Genomic DNA, 16143 nt, shown 5'->3' with positions numbered 1-16143 from the left:
TAACCAACTGAGTCACCCAGACGCCACTGTTTGTGATAATTTCTTATAGCAGCAATATACAATGAATATGGTAAGTCTCAGGCAGAAGGGAGAGGACAGGGAAAGAAGAAAAGAAGGATCATTTCTGGTGGATGTGACAACACCTGCACAGGTGTGAAGGCTTGAGAAGAAACACTGGGGAGGAGAGAGGGAGATAGAAGGGCTTAAAAAACAAGTTGGAAATTAGTGAGAAATTAATCCATCAAAGCCAGACAATAGATAGGCTCAACTGTGACTCCAAGAAATTTGGATAAGAGGGATGTTTATGCCATTGCTATACACAGGAGAAAGAAATGTTAAAAACAAGACAACGTGCCCGACATTGAGTCACTTAGGTTAAGCCCCACACCATCAAATAGAGGCTCAGTTAGAGATGTGCTGTTCTAGGAATGGAACCTTAAACCAGTCATCAGGAATCCCCTGATGAGTACCAGTGAAGTAATCGGCCTGATGGACATCTGTTATCCCCTAAAGGAAAGTAACGGCATACGACACCTAGCACTTACCCCATCACAAGCCCTCCTTAAGGCCCAGTTACCCCTTTCCACCACCCACCTCCCCTCCAGCAACCCTCGGTTTGTTTCCTATAGTTAACAGTCTCTTATGGTTTGTCTCCCTCTTTGATTTCATCTTATTTTATTTTAAAGAAAATTTTTGCCTAGTATAACCTCCTTGTTCTGGCTCCCTTCTGCCTATAGAAGTCTTTCTTTTGCACAGGTCCTCAGAGCTCCTTTCTGTTTGCTAGATTGGATACTTCCTGATTTAAATTGGTTTTTGCCATTCTAACTGGTGTAAGGTGGTATCTCAATGTGGTTTTGATTTGACTTTTCCTGACGGCTAAGGATGATGAACATTTTTTCAAGTGTCGGTTAGCCATTTGTATGTCTTCTTCAGAGAAGAAGGTAAGAGTTTGTTTCCTATAGTTAAGAGTCTCTTGTGGTTTTCCTCCCTCTCTGTTTTTGTCTTATTTTTCCTTCTCTTCCCTTTGTTCATCTGCTAATACAATATGATTTCACTCATATGCGGAATTTAATTATTAAATGCTTTTTAATCTTCTTGGTAACTTCTCCCTGAAGCCCTCTGTTCTGTTGCTTCTCAGGTCTCTTTTGCAGATGGCAGCAAGGAATTTGTCCTGCTCTTCTCTTGGGGTTGGAATTCCACTTCCTGGATCATATATCTTCTTCTTTTTCATCGTCCATATTTGTTTGCTTGGGTGGGGGGGCTTTCTTCTTCACACTTTATTTAGGAAGATATTTTTATTCAGTTGCATACCACTTTCTCATTTCTATGCAATACCGTTTTACTCTCTTTTCTCTGTTGGTAGAGAAACTTTCCTTCGGATTTAAAGGAGCAAGCAAAAATATTTATCACTGAAAGCATATTGTCCACTTATTAAGACAATAACCTCAATATAAATCATATCTGTGACAGAGCCAAGATCATTAAATAGCAACAGTGTTTCAAAAAATATTTCTTTGCCCACACGCTGGGTCAGGCACAGGGCTAACATTCTATTGAAATTTCTATGGGTCCACCTTCTCTACAGTATATAAGGTCTGAGCAGTATAAATATGCAAGGTATATTTGTGGCACACTTGAAAATTTCAAGTACAATTTATTCTTTATTTACTCTGGTCACATCCATAATTCATATGGTATTTAGACTCTGAACAATATGAAAGTCTTCATGTTAAATTGTTCTTTAATAAAATTATGATCTATTTTAGAGTAAAACATTTTAGGATATGGTAATTCATTGAAATATAAAGAGATAACTGGTATGTAAATAAATACAAATATAATCATTTATTAACGAATTTCTTAACTTTTTGGGGTATGTCTGGTATATTTCAGGCCCTAGGTTAGAGACTGAAGAGTATAAACATGAATAAGATATGGTCCCTGGCCATAAGTTGTTTATAGTCTGGTGGAGGAGACAAATTACCCAAACTAATGGATATGATTAAAGTACATTCCGAGTACGGTGGGGACATAAAGCAAATACAGAACGGTGCTGCTTAGGGTTCAAGAAAAATCTTAGAGAAAATATTATTCAGATTCTGGTTTATATTCATGATGCTTTGACACTAAACACTGAATTTTGTATTTATTCTTGCTGAATCAAAATAAGATGAGTAAATAAACTATGTGTATAATTATATAATTTTTAGAGTAGTTTATTTTATTCACTTTTCAAAATAAACATATGAGGTAGATAAATCAAAGATCGGTGTTCCATTTTACAGATAAGAAAATTAAGACTGAGAGATTCAGTCCACTTACTCAAGAAGTCACCTCTCTGGGGCGCCTGGGTGGCTCAGATGGTTAAGCATCTGCCTTCAGCTCAGATCATGATCCCAGGGTCCTGGGATCGAGTCCCGCATCGGGCTCCCTGCTCCTTGGGAGCCTACTTCTCCCTCTGCTTCTCTCTCTCTCTCCCTCTGTCTCTCATGAATAAATAAATAAAATCTTTAAAAAAAAAAAAAGAAGTCACCTCTCTGGATGGGTTAAGTAACCTTATTGTGGTGATGTTTTCACAATATGTACATGCAGTAAATCATCATATTGTGTACCTTGAACTCATACAACATTATATGTCAATTTCAACTATATTTCAATAAAGCTAGAGGAATGAAAAAATAAGGAAAGGTGTCACCTCTAATTCATACTTCTTTCCATAGGGAGAATTATGGGGCAGAGAGGGAAAGGAAATGTTTCCTGACATGAGATTCTGATTTAAGAAAATGTATCATGGAGTGCCAGGGTGGCTCAGTCGGTTAAGTATCCAACTCTTGATCTCAGCTGAGGTCTTGATCTCAGGGTTGTGAGTTCAAACCCCACACTGGGCTCCACGTTGGACATGGAGCCTACTTAAAAAAAAAGAAAATGTATTATTTTCTTCATATGTTCATTCATTAATTTATTCACTTATGATTTTCTTGTCTTATTTATTCATCATTATTTACTCATCCATTTTTTCACTTATTCTTTCATTATTGCTCCAGCATCATCAGCCATTATCTGAATGGAGGGCCTATAGTGTCTGATGTAGACTGGACAAAGTGGTTGACAAAATCGCTGCTTTAAGGAGCTCCGATTCCACGAGGGGAAAGCAGATAGATATAAAAGAGGGAAAGGTCATGGCAGAGAGATAAGCACAGGGCTGTCAATTTTAGTGGAGGTTGGCAGAGCCAAGTGCCTACATATTTCAGGATCTCCCACGTGAAAAGAACATGCCAGGAATCCTAAAGCCTAATTTTGACTACTTAAATATTGTAGCTGTTGGATTAGTCAGGACTTTCCAGAGAAACAGAACCAATAAGATGTGTGTATAAAGAGATTTATTATATTTATTATAAGGAATTGGCTCTCACAATTATAGAGACCCAGAAGTCCAGACCCAGGAGAAGTGATGGTACGGTTCCAGTCCAGATTTAAAGACCTGAGAACCAGGAAAACCAATGATTTAAGTTTCAGGCCAAGCCTAAGACCAAAGGCAAGAGAAGACCAATACCCATACTTAGAAACCATCAGACAGAGATTTCTTTCTTTCATACTTGGATTTTTACTTTATTCAGGCATTCAATGGATTGGATGAGGCTACCTATACTGGGTAAGGCAGGATGCTTTACTCAGTTTACCTATTCAGATGCTAATCTCATCCAGAAACACCCTCACAGATACTGACAGAAATAATGTTTAATCGAATATCTAGAAACCTTGTGGCCCATTCAAGTTCATATGTAATATTAATTATCACAGCTGTCAAACTCTAAAACTTCGTTTTTCAAATAGCATTATGGGAAGACCTCTGGCTCCTGGAAACATCAGAAGCCAATCACCTGAGCTAAACTTGCGTACTGGTAAAGATGTGATATCTAGGCCACAATTAACCCCTCTTTGCTCTTCGTTTTTTCAGAATTGTGCAGGTCCATAACCAGAAGTCCATGTATCATATCACCAAATATTGAGAAGATAGTTCCCTGCTCCTCCTGAAAATAATCTCACTCTGTAGTGATGTTTGACATTCTTTGGGTTATTCTTTTTTTTTCAAGATTTTATTTATTTATTTGACAGAGAGAGAGACAAAGAGAAAGAGATCACAAGTAGGCAGACAGGCAGACAGAGGGGCAGGAAGAAGCAGGCTCCCTGCTGAGCATAGAGCCCAATGCGGGACTCGAGCCTAGGACACTGGGATCGTGACCTGAGCTGAAGGCAGACGCCCAACCGACTGAGACACCCAGGTGCCCCTCTTTGGGTTATTCTTGAAAAGAGACCATTTTTCTCTTTCTAAAGGGCATTGAAATAGTTGATTTATGGATAAGACCCAAGATGGTCCTGATAGGTGTTGACCCAATACACCAGACTAAATGTTTGATTGCTGATCCTATAACTTAAAGTGTAGTGCTAACATTCTCTGGATTGATCCTCTCCTCCTCTGGTGTCTGAATGGTTATAACTCCAACACCAAATTTTCCAGGGTTTTTAGCTCTACCAGAGACTCAGGACTTAATCCTAAAGAGCATCTTGAGGAGCCTGTGACATACCACCTTTGTCTTGATGGGGTAGATGATAGGATTGAGCATGGGAGGCACAAAGAGGTAGAGAGTAGACATGAGGATATGGACATCATGGAGCAGGCCAGCACCAAGGCGATGCACAATGGACACCCTCACCATGCGCACATAGAAGATGAGCAAGTTAGTGTGTGGGACATGCACGTGTTCAGTGTCTTGCTGCCCTCCTCTTGGGAGGCAATGGTGAGCACTGATTGCAAGATTAGTACATAGGAGATGAGTATGAGTGCAGAGTCCAGGCCAAAGGTGAATAGCACAATGGACAGCCCATAGTGGCTATTGAAGGAGATATCAGTACACGCCAGCTTAATCATAACCACGCGAAGGCAGTAGGCATGGGAGAGGACGTTCTGGGGGAGACAGAAGGGCAGTCTGTGCAGCAGCAGCAGAAAGACTAGGATGAGGGCAAAGCTTCGGAGGACGGTACACAAGCCCATTGCCACAACATGGGCATTAGTGAGCACTGCAGCATAGCGCAGGGGGTTGCAGATGGCCACATAGTGATCGAAACTCATAGCCAGAAGGATGCCAGGCTCTGTCCAAGAGAAGAGGTGGATGAAAAACATTTGGGCCAAGCAGGCATTAAAGGAAATCACCTGGGTGTGAAAGCAGAGGGCAGCCCAGCACAGTCGGCAATGTGGAAAAGGACACTCCCAAATCATTGACTGAAAGGAGAGACAAGAATTAGTACATGGGCTGGTGCAAGCTCTGTTCCTCCTTAACAATGAGGAGGATCAGCGTGTTTCCCACAATGGAGACAGCGTAGAGCAGAAGGAGAGGGAAGGATAGCCGGGATTCCATGGCCTCCATTCCTGGGAAGCCCGTCAGGATAAAGGTGGGAGCATCAGAGGCATTGATTCTGAAGTTAACCATGAGAAGCTGGGGACATTTTTTATAAGCCAATCCAACTTTCTGGAGAAATTATAACTTGTGTCTAAGACTACCATTGTTCCTAGGAAGGAAAAGCAACATAAAGATTTATAAATTGTGATTACACATAGGTTTTATTCCTAAAGTACACTGGAAGGATGAAGAGGAAGTCATGAAATGTTAGCCATTGAAAGAAAAACTTCTTTCTTAGACATCTTTCAGAAAAAAGAGTAGATAGATTAACTGTTCTTCAGGGTAGTTGACGAGCTCATTAAGTCTCATCAGTAGCCCTCTGGTTGCCTTCCATGTAATCATCATCACAGCTCTCCTCCAAATGCCTAAACTTACATAGCTATGATCTTAGCTACTCCCCAAGAGATGTTCACACTTACATCCATTCTGACATATGAGGAACCAAGTATCCAAAAAAGGGAAGAGAATTAGTCCAGGTTTTCTTGGAAGGCAGTTACATGGCTTGAACTAGATTTCACCAATCCAGTTTCCACTCTGAGGTGCTTGCATGATCCACAGCCTACATTTCACACTGGAAGAGTCCATGCAGGACCCCTAGAAAATCAAAATATCTCAAGAGGCATCGGAGAATACTAATTAAGAGTATGGCACCAGAACATCCTGGGCTTGAGTTCCAGTGACATTAGGTAAATTTCTTAAACTCTCTTCCCTTGTCTCTTTACTTTTAGGATAGGGATAAGAGAGAGTTGCCCTGTGGCTATGGATACAGGCATATGTAAGATAGAAAGAGAGAAACAGAGAGAGGGCAAGAGAGAGAACTTGGACTTGACACAGGTCCTGCCCACAGTAAGCATTATAGAAGCGCTGCTATTGTTATTATTTAAAAGTTATTATTTTAAAAAGCATGTTTAGGTAGAAAATAAATAGTACATTGTGCTTTCCAAAAGCACAAAAGTCATTGAATGTATTTATATTAAACTTAAATAATTATTTTTAGAACACTTGTTGTCACATAATAGCTTATGGTACAGACAAGCAGGAGTCAATTGCAAAAGCTTGAGAATTATTAAGAAAGAAAAACTGTGATGCTAAAAACATTCTTTCCATTACCTTATTTTTTCCTGCGTTGTTAAAGAATAGCACTCTTTCCTTTCCGTAACAGACCACTGTTTTCCATCTCAGAGTCTGTCAAAGTTCAATAGGAGGAGAAAATGAGAAACACTTCCTTACACCAGCCCAAACAAGGTTGTGAGGAGGGGTGACAAAGGAGTAATCTATGCATTTGCCATCTTCCTTGTACTGTGGAATTTCAGAAACAACCATTTGGGGAGGGAGCTACATTTAGGAATATTTCATAATGTCCCAAACCCCTTGCATACCCTATGATAAGTGGCTTCACCTGCTAGCTTTGGAATTCAGGTGTTAGAAGTCCTCTACCTCTCATGGCTAGTTCCTAACACTTGAATGAAATTACTCACCACTGAGTAATTTATTATTTTATGTATCTTTGGGAGGAAACTTGCTTTCTCTCTGCCATAAAGCCGGAATTACATCAATGAACAGATTAGAAATCAGAGAGAAATTCCCTGCTAGAGGGATAAGGGTCTGGGACAAAGGTTCAGAGAACTACTGCCGAAGGATGGGGAGGCTGAGCCGCAGCCCTGGACTGGAAGAGGTAGGAGGATGAACCAGATAAGCCCTGGGAACCGTGCACAGTGTAATGAGCTCTCATTAGGACACACAAAGAAACTGAGGAATTTAGAGGAGATGGTCTTAAGGAGATACCATGGGTCACTCCCTTCTTGAGCACCCACTCCTGGATTTCATTTCATCCCATCACACGTTCCACTCTAAGGAAGTCTAAAATTGTCTTAAGTAAAAGCCTGCTGCCGCAGAGGTCAGTTTCAGTACCTCCTTCCTGTCCTAATTAGAGATGTTAGCGTTCAGCTGAGTCTTCTACTCTGTTCCTTGTTTTCTCAGTGTTCATGCAAAGCAGAAAGTGGGCCAGAAGATGAAGACAGACATGATAAAGAGAAAGAGAAGAACTGGAGGGCAGGGAAGAGACAGAGAGAAGTGGATAAAGAATAGAGAGGAAATACTATGGAAATGGGAGAGTCAAGTGAGGGAAGGGGAATGCCAGACCAGAGAAGGAATTTTGGGAAGACAGTAACTAGAATATTAAACATGGAGAGGAAGAAAGAAGAGAAATAAGGCCAAGAACACCTCTTGAGAATACTAAGAACATCACAGGGCGATGCCCCAAGTGTTCCAGGAGGATGGGCTGTGTTTTCCCCAACCTACGCCAAGGCTGTCGAAGACCCTACACATACCACATTTCACAGGAGCTTCCTGTCAGGCTCTGAGCAGTGGAGGGCCTCACTATGGTAAGCCTTTAATATCCCCCAGTCAAACCCTGCTGGGATTAGAGTCCTCACAGAGGAATCCCAGGGGACTCTGTTTGCTGTCTATTCCCATGGGTGATTCAGACCTGTTTGCCAAGGACAAGACAATGCCTCCTCTCCTCTCAGCTCAGCGGGGCTTACCTGTCCCCACACCATGTCTTCATGGCTTCTGATATCCTCTTAAGGATGAGTTTTAAGGCAACTCTAGCAGATGATGAGTGTGAACACCAGGGGGCCAGTAAATGGGAAGCTAAGAATATAACTCAGGCTTCCTGATCCTCAGCTCCAAGGTTTCCTTTCCCCAAACCAAGTCCCCACTCCAGGATCCTCTTCTTAGGGGACTATCAGAAGCCAGAATGTAAGGCTGACTTGAGTCATAGGTGATAGAAATGCAATAATCATCAATGATACTGAGTGTTTACAATGTTCCCTAAACTCCATCAAGAACTTTATGAGCCTTATCTCTTTCTACTCTAACAATCATACTTAGAAAGAAATATTCACTTCTTTTTTTTTTTTTAAGATTTTATTTATTTTCTTTTTGACAGAGAGAGAAAGAGAGAGCACAAGCAGGGGGAGCGGCAGGCGGAGCGCTGAGCAGGGAGCCCGACACAGGATTCTTTCCCAGGATGCTGGGATCATGGCCCGAGCCAAAGGCAGACGCTTAAGCAGCTGAGCCACCCAGGAGCCAGAAATATTTACTTCCCATTTTACAGATGAGAAAAATGAGTGCACGAGGGGTTAAATTAGGTCCAAAGTTATAATACCACTGAGTAGCAGGGCTGCATCCAAACATAGACTGTTCATTTATTCACTTAACATTTTCAGAAAACTTAATATTAAGATTTTTATCCAGCAGTGACCCCGGAACATGCATCATATACCTGTTAATCACTATCATCTTTATCTTTTTCCCCGTTTAGCCTTTCTTTCATATTTGATTATCTTTCTTATCTTTGCCTTTCTCTGTCCAACCTCCCTCAAAAACAACTAGAGAACACAGAAGGACAAAAAAAGGATAAAATAAATGAAAACTGTTCTCTCTCATCCTATGACTGTTAACATTTTACTTTCCCATAAAGCCACTAGCAACTATCTGGGAGATAAACCTGAACCCTTCCTCAGTACCCCTAACCAAAGGGCTTGCATCTGCTTTAGGTATGGTGTCACATCTATGGTGTCGCATAAACAGCTGGGTCCCAGGCAGTTGAACTTTTTTTTTTTAAGTTTCAAAGATTACATGGTTTTATGATTTCCTTTTTGAAAGTTTGCTATTACCATATAATCCACACCCTGTAAAATTCAGTTTTTAAGTGTACAAGTCAGTGATCTTTAATGTATTTAAAAAATTGTGCAGTCATTACAAATACCTAAGTGCAGAATGTTTTCATCATTCCAAGAAGCTTCATCACCACTAAAAGTCACTGCCCCTTCTCATTTACCCTAGCCCCCTGCGACAACTCATCCACTTTCTGTTGCTTTGGACTTGACTATTTCTGAACATTTCATCTAAATGTAATAAAATGTGCTGCTGATTGTGTCTGGCTTCTTTTACTTAGCATGTTTTCAAGGTTCATTATGTATCAGTGCTTCATTTCTGATATAATTTCCCTTTGTATACATAGACCCCATTTCATCTATTGGTCACTTGATGGGTATTTGAATTGTTCTAATATTGGGGCTACAAGTAATGCTTCTTTGAATATTAATGTATAAGCTTTTGTGTGGACATATGTCCGCAGTTCTTTAGAGTATATACCCAGGAGTAAAATTACTGAGTCATTTGGTAACTCTATGTTCAACTTTTTGAAGAAAACCCAAATGGTTTTCCAAAGTGGCTTCATCAATTTACATTTCACCAGCAATGTTTGAGGATTCTGATCACTCCACATCTTTGCTAATATTTCTTATTTTCTGTTTTGTTTTCCTAATATGTGTGCAATGGTATTGCATAGTGATCTTGATTTGCATTTGTCAAATGACTGATGAAACTGAATATCTTTTCATGTGCTTATTGGCTCTTTGTATGTCTGTTTTTTGCAGAAATGTCTATTCAAATCATGGTTCATTTGACTTTTTGTTGTTGAGTTGTAAGAGATTGTTATATATTTTGCATATGAAACTATTGTCAGATACATGATTGGCAAATATTTTCTCCCATTTTGTGGGTTGTCTTTCCACTTTCATGACATTGTCCTTAGAAGCACAAAAGATTTGTTTTTTATTAAGTCCAATTAATCTATATCTTTCTTTGGTTGCTTGTGCTTTTGGTGTGATACCAAAACAACCACTGTCTAATACACCTAAGTTTTCTTCTAAAGGTGTTATAGGTTTACACCTTACATTTAGATTTTTTATCTATTTTGAGTTAATTTTTTAAATTTTCTTTTTTTTAAGATTTTTTTATTTATTTGAAAGAGATAGTGAGAGAGAAAGCACGAGCATGGGGGAGAGGGAGAAGCAGGCTCCCCACTGAGAAGGAGCCTGACATGGGGCTCGATCCCAGGACCCTGGGACCATGACCCGAGCCAAAGGCAGATACTTAACTGACTGAGCCACCCAGGAGCCCCAGTTTTTTGTTTTTTTTTTTATTTTGAGTCAATTTTTGTATATAAGTTGAGAGACAGGTCCCATTTCAGTCTTTTTCATGTGGATATCCAATTATCCCAGGAACATTTGTTGAAAAGATTATATTTACCCATTAAACAGACTTAATACAATTGTTGAAAATCCATTGACCATGGATGTATGGGTTTACTTGTAAACTGTTCATTCTTTTTAATTAGCATATGTTTACCCCTTACATTAGTACCATACTTTCTTGATTAACCTAGATTTGTAATAGAGAGAGCAGACAGCATGGGAATCTGAGACACTGTTTCCAGTCAGTAACAGGACTTTGGAGAGTGCTCAGGCATGGACAATAAGAACCGAAAGGGGTCTTCTGATTTCACTGAGGAAGGACAGGCAAAGGCCCACTATTTTCTTCCCCCTGCTTTCTTAGTAAGGGCACTGACCTTATTAGCCATGGCCTGAACATTTCTGTACATCGTTAACTATTTTGTCTCAACTGTGTTGTCTGATTAGTTGTCACATCTTGTAACATTTCTTCCAATTGTTTTGCCATTTCATTGATACCATATCTGCCCAAGGGTAGACCTTCAACATCTGAATTCCCAAAACAGACTTCTTTTGGCCCCTGGACCAAATCTGCCAGCACTCAGCCATTCCTTCCCTCCACTGGCAGAGTGATAGCCCGGTGATGTGTATTAAGGAGGGCGCGTATTGCATGGAGCACTGGGTGTTATATGCAAACAATGAATCATGGATCACCACACCAAAAACTAATGATGTACTGTATGGTGACTAACAACATAATAAAAAAAAATTAAAATAAAAAAAAAAAACCCCAAATCTTCCTACTTTAGTGCTTCAAAACAGATCTCACTTGGTTTAAAAGCTAAACAATGACAGGAGCATGCATACTTCTTTAGGTGTTGGTCTTAACTCATCTCTCTACTTCTTCTGACCTATTATCCTTTTAGCTGGAACATCCAATCCCTTCTGTTCTTCAAGTCTTATAAGGAGAAGTGCACTTTCTACAGCTTGGGGAAAGTGGATACACGGTGACCTACTAATGGACATGCTCATGGGCCACCCCCTCTTCTCACTGTCTCTTCTTTCTTGTTCCTCGTTAACTCCATAATGGACTATATTTTAGTAACGTCACACCACAAAACTATGCTTCCAAGGTCACCGCTGACCTCAGCATTACCGGATACAATGGACTCTCAGTCCAGAGACTGATACAGTTGACTTCACTTCTTTCTTGATTTTTTTTTCTCCTTTCTTGGACCAGTAATGTCACTCTTTCAGGTCCTCCACCTATCTCGGTGCCTCTCTTCAGTTTCCTTTACAAATGGCTCTCCCTCCATTCTCTCCTAAACATTAACATTGTCTATGGTTCTTTGCTAAGCTAGCTTCGGTTTTGACTCTACGTACTCTCTCTGAATGACCTTGGAAGAAAAATTAGATTTTCACTATCTTTGAAACACACTAATCAACACATCTGTATATCCTGCCCTAACTTATTTCTTATTTTCCAACTGACTACTTGGCACTTTTAACCGGCTGTTTCTTAGGAACTTTAAAATCAAATGTCCAAAATATGAATATAAACTTTTTTTCTTCTTAGATTCCTCTTCTCACTGAGTGGCATGACTTTGGTAGCTGAGGCTGAAACCTAACTATCATTCCACACATCTTTTGTCTCATGCAGTCTTCATATCTATTTAAGTAGTCACCAAATTCTAAATATTCTACCTGTTTAGTGTAAGTGGTGCAGCAAGTTCTAAGAGAGCAGTGGATGTTTGAGATGGCAGTTAAGGGGAATGACAGAGAAAATTAACTGTATCAAATAGAATAATTGCTTGGTAAAGCTGAAGTATGAGGCTGCAAATTTACATTGTGTTAATTCGCGGATATTTGTGATTTTTTTTGTAGAGTATTAAGCGGTCCTAGGGCTACCATCAGAAAGCTAGATGATAAGATTGGTCCAGGTTAGATACCAAGGAGCTAGTTTGATGAAAGAACAAAGCCTAAATCGCCAGAAAACCACCTCTGATAGAAAGAGATCAGTTTTTATGATATTGATTTTAGCTTTCTTAAGATTATGATTATACACTTAGCTATAAAAATTCAGTCATCTGAAAAAAAACATTTAAAATTCAATTTCGTGCTTTCTCATGTTCTTCTCTGTTTCCTAAGCAACATGTAGAGGGATAATTTTAATAACTGACTCAGAGCAAGCCACTTTATTAATTGCATGACCACATATCAGCTAGGGTTTGCTTTCCCTGCCTTATACATACTTATTTTAAGACTAATAGGTGGTTTTAGATTATAGTATTTTGGCAGTATCTGAAAGTTCAAAAAATCAAATATATTGTTAGGCTCTGCCAATAGGAGCCATTGAATACAGACTGGAAGCTAAAAGAAGGGATTTACTTTTCCTGTTAGCTTTCTGCTTCTGTCATTGTCACCCAAGCAACTATTTTATCCTTGGCAACAGCAGTTGATTCTTATAAAAGCATCTGGTTCCAGTTTGTGGTGTTTATTCCACCACCCTTACCTCCATACAACTCACATATAACCAGCGCCAGCTCCTGGTGGCCCATTCTTGAAGGTCTGGGCCCCAGCTCTGTGAGCACTCTCTGTTAAGCTTCTACAAGCACAATCTCCTTTCTCACGGCAGAAATTGATTACAGCTCTTACTGAATCTCTGTTAAGTCAGTGTGCCAGACACTTCAAACTCCTTCCACTCGTAGCTATTGATTTAAAAACAAGAGTTTCCAGAACTTAGTTTTATAAAAATTAAATGGAGATAACTAAGGGTGAACCTTGTCTCATACTATCACTATTAATTTTTGAATATATAAATTCATTGAAGGAATAATAAGAAAACCCCATCTATCTTATGAAAAACTTTGTATTAAAATAGGTTTATGTGTAATAATTTATGAAATTAAAGCTTATTTTTATTGCTTGTATAATGTGTACTTAAAATAATTGTAATTGTAGAACATTTCAACACGCAGAGCCTAATGATTGAAGAAAATAAAATAAATAGTTCTAATTTGCATATAAATTTCTATTGCAAACAAGGAAGGAAGAGTGATCATCACAAGATTTTTAAGCACAAAAATTACTATGCAGGAAAATGGACCAACTTTAAGGAGACAAACAATAATGTTGAAATTTATGACAGTTACAGGGGAGCCTGGGTGGCTCAGTAAGTTAAACGTTCGATTCTTGATTTCAGCTCAGGTCATGATCTTAGGGTCATGAGACTGAGCCCCACATCGGACTCCATGCTTAGCGTGCAGTCTGCTTTGGATTCTCTCTCCCTCTCCCTCTGCCCCACCCCCCCATCCCCACTGATGCTCTCTCTCTCTAAAAAAAGAAAAATATAATAGTTATGGAAAGCTTGTCCATGTATTTTTAAATGGATAATAAATGAGGGGAAGAAAATTTCAAGGCTGTTTACATTCCATAGGATACTCTTAAAAGACTGATGTGGTATTTTTATCTTAAAAACATCAATATTCACACTATACTGTACATTTTATCTTTTTCTAATATTTAAACAGTAAATGATAATTTTTTGATGTCAACTTAACATTTTTGAGGGAGTATATACTATTGCAAAATTCTTTTGGAAAGTACCAAGGCAAAAATTTTTGAAAACCAACAGTTTGTACTAACATGAGAGGAGGGGCGCCTGGGTGGCTCAGTAAGGTTGAGTGTCTGACTCTTGGTTTCAGCTCAGGATGTGATCTCAGAGTCATGAGATTGAGCCCCTCGTGGGGCTCCTTGCTCAGCATGGAGTCTGTTTGAGATTCTCTCTCCCTCTCTCTCTGCCCTTCCCCCACTTTCTTGTGTATGCTCATTCTCTCTCTCAAATAAATAAATAAATCTTAAAAAAAGAAAAACGTGAGAGAAGACAAGCATGAACAAGGGAAAAGAGTGCAGAACTCTGAAGGCTTTGATGGAAGGAATCCTTAGTGCAAAGGCTTGATAGATGGATAATGTCAAAGGATCTGAGTGTATCTGGCTAGAGAACTGATGGCCTCACTCCTAGGGTGAGCTCTGTGAGTGTGAAACCTGCACAGTGGCATAATGCCTATGCTCAGAAGGATCCTGTATTTGACTTAGTATTCTGCTGCCACGTTCTTAAAATTCTTCATAACTTATTTTTGAACTTATGAAGGCTAATGGGACAATGGAGCCTGGGCCTCTCCACCACCATTTCTTACCACCGTATTTACCAATAACATTCATGATAACATGTATACACAGAATACCATGGGCCACTATACATGGAAATTCAGAGAGATACCACAGTTAACAGGGAAAACAGAGAAAAAGAAGAAAAGGAAAGAAAGGGGAAAGGAAGAGAAGAGAAACATAAAACTTAATAGATTTTATTTCCACTTTCCTTGAAAATTCCCTATGGAAAATGTTCTTTCCTCATGTCTTTCTCTTTTTTCAACCCCTCTCTATTGTCCCCCTAAGAATGAGCATCATGGATCAAGTCTCTAGAGCCAACAGCCTTGGGTTTTCATAATTGAGCATCAGAGAGAGTCAATAAATAACCTCACTTATCAAACCCCTTGACCAGAGGAGGCTGGAACTCAGAACTAAGCTAAAGATACTCAATGAGCTCACAAAAGTGAGGACAGATCAGACTTTTGAACTCAGATTCCACACTCAGACCCGATCATTCTCCAAATCACATCCACCCATCCTGCACAAGAACACAGCTTTCACATCCCTGAAGAAACCACTGCATTCAGGCACATATCACCTGCACAAGCTGTTGCTCTACCCTGTACTCCCCACACAGTGCCATGCTCACAGGTGACACCCATCACAGAGCTCCAGCCTCAACATGCTCAACTTATGAACACATGTCACTTGACACAGGTATGTTTTTGAAATCAGATTACAGAAAAAAAATATGTGCCAAGAAAGAACTCAGAGTTCAATTATTAAAGTCTAGTTCTCCAAGTCATCATAGTGACCCAGAGCCAAGGCCCAATGGGATGAATTTGGAAGGATGCTCCCATTCCACCCAGAGTGTTGCTCCAGCTCAGTGTCTTTTTCACATTGCTCTCCTAGAAAACAGCCTTGTTTGGACCTAGGCTTTCTGGTACCCACATAGAGTGGCAGAGTAGCTCACAAAGTGGTAAATTCCTTATAGTAATCTTTGGAAATCTTCCTTTGCCGGTAAGAATAGGCTGGGAAGGGAGAACAGGCGAAGGTGGTAGTGACTCCAGCTCTCCACTCCACCACCCACGATTTTTTCCTCCAGTGGCCTGGGCCATCACTGGAAGTCCCCAGGCAAATGAAAAGGGCTTTCACTAGTATCTGTCTCTTTGAAGTCCAGATAAGGAGTAAAGTGATTGCAGCATTAGATACTGATATTAGAGTATCAGGCAAGGAAAAAAATTCAAGTATTGGGGCCATATAAGTGAGGCTAAGTAAGGTGAAAACACCAAACTTTGAATCTGGAGACCTGAGATGTAATTTCAGTCTGACAGTAACACGCTATGTGATCTGGATTGCATTAGTTTATTTTTCTGAACTTGGATCTCCCCTTGGTAAAGCAGACATAGAATAATTATAATAGTCTATAGCACTCCAAAATGTGGCTACAGGAAAAAGAGCTTGCACAAATGGGGAAGACACTATTTTTGGTGTACAGATATATTAATCCCATA

General features: G+C 39.7%; 1 long non-coding RNA gene and 1 pseudogene across 1 annotated transcript in view; one reads left to right on the top strand and one right to left on the bottom strand.

Annotated features, from left to right (window-relative positions):
* The window catches only part of LOC148162650 (uncharacterized), a 55436-nt gene that overhangs the window by 30368 nt on the left and 8925 nt on the right, over positions 1 to 16143 (top strand). The gene's annotated exons all lie outside the window — the stretch shown is intronic.
* On the bottom strand, positions 4542 to 5489 carry LOC114218709 (olfactory receptor 51I2-like; annotated as a pseudogene).

The sequence above is a fragment of the Eumetopias jubatus genome, unplaced genomic scaffold (genome assembly GCF_037043125.1).
Source record: "Eumetopias jubatus isolate StellerSeaLion01/CBP00866 unplaced genomic scaffold, mEumJub1_p1.0 scaffold_13, whole genome shotgun sequence".
NCBI lineage: Eukaryota > Metazoa > Chordata > Mammalia > Carnivora > Otariidae > Eumetopias > Eumetopias jubatus.
Note: the sequence above shows the minus strand (reverse complement) of the source record. Positions and strands in the feature narration are given on the sequence as shown.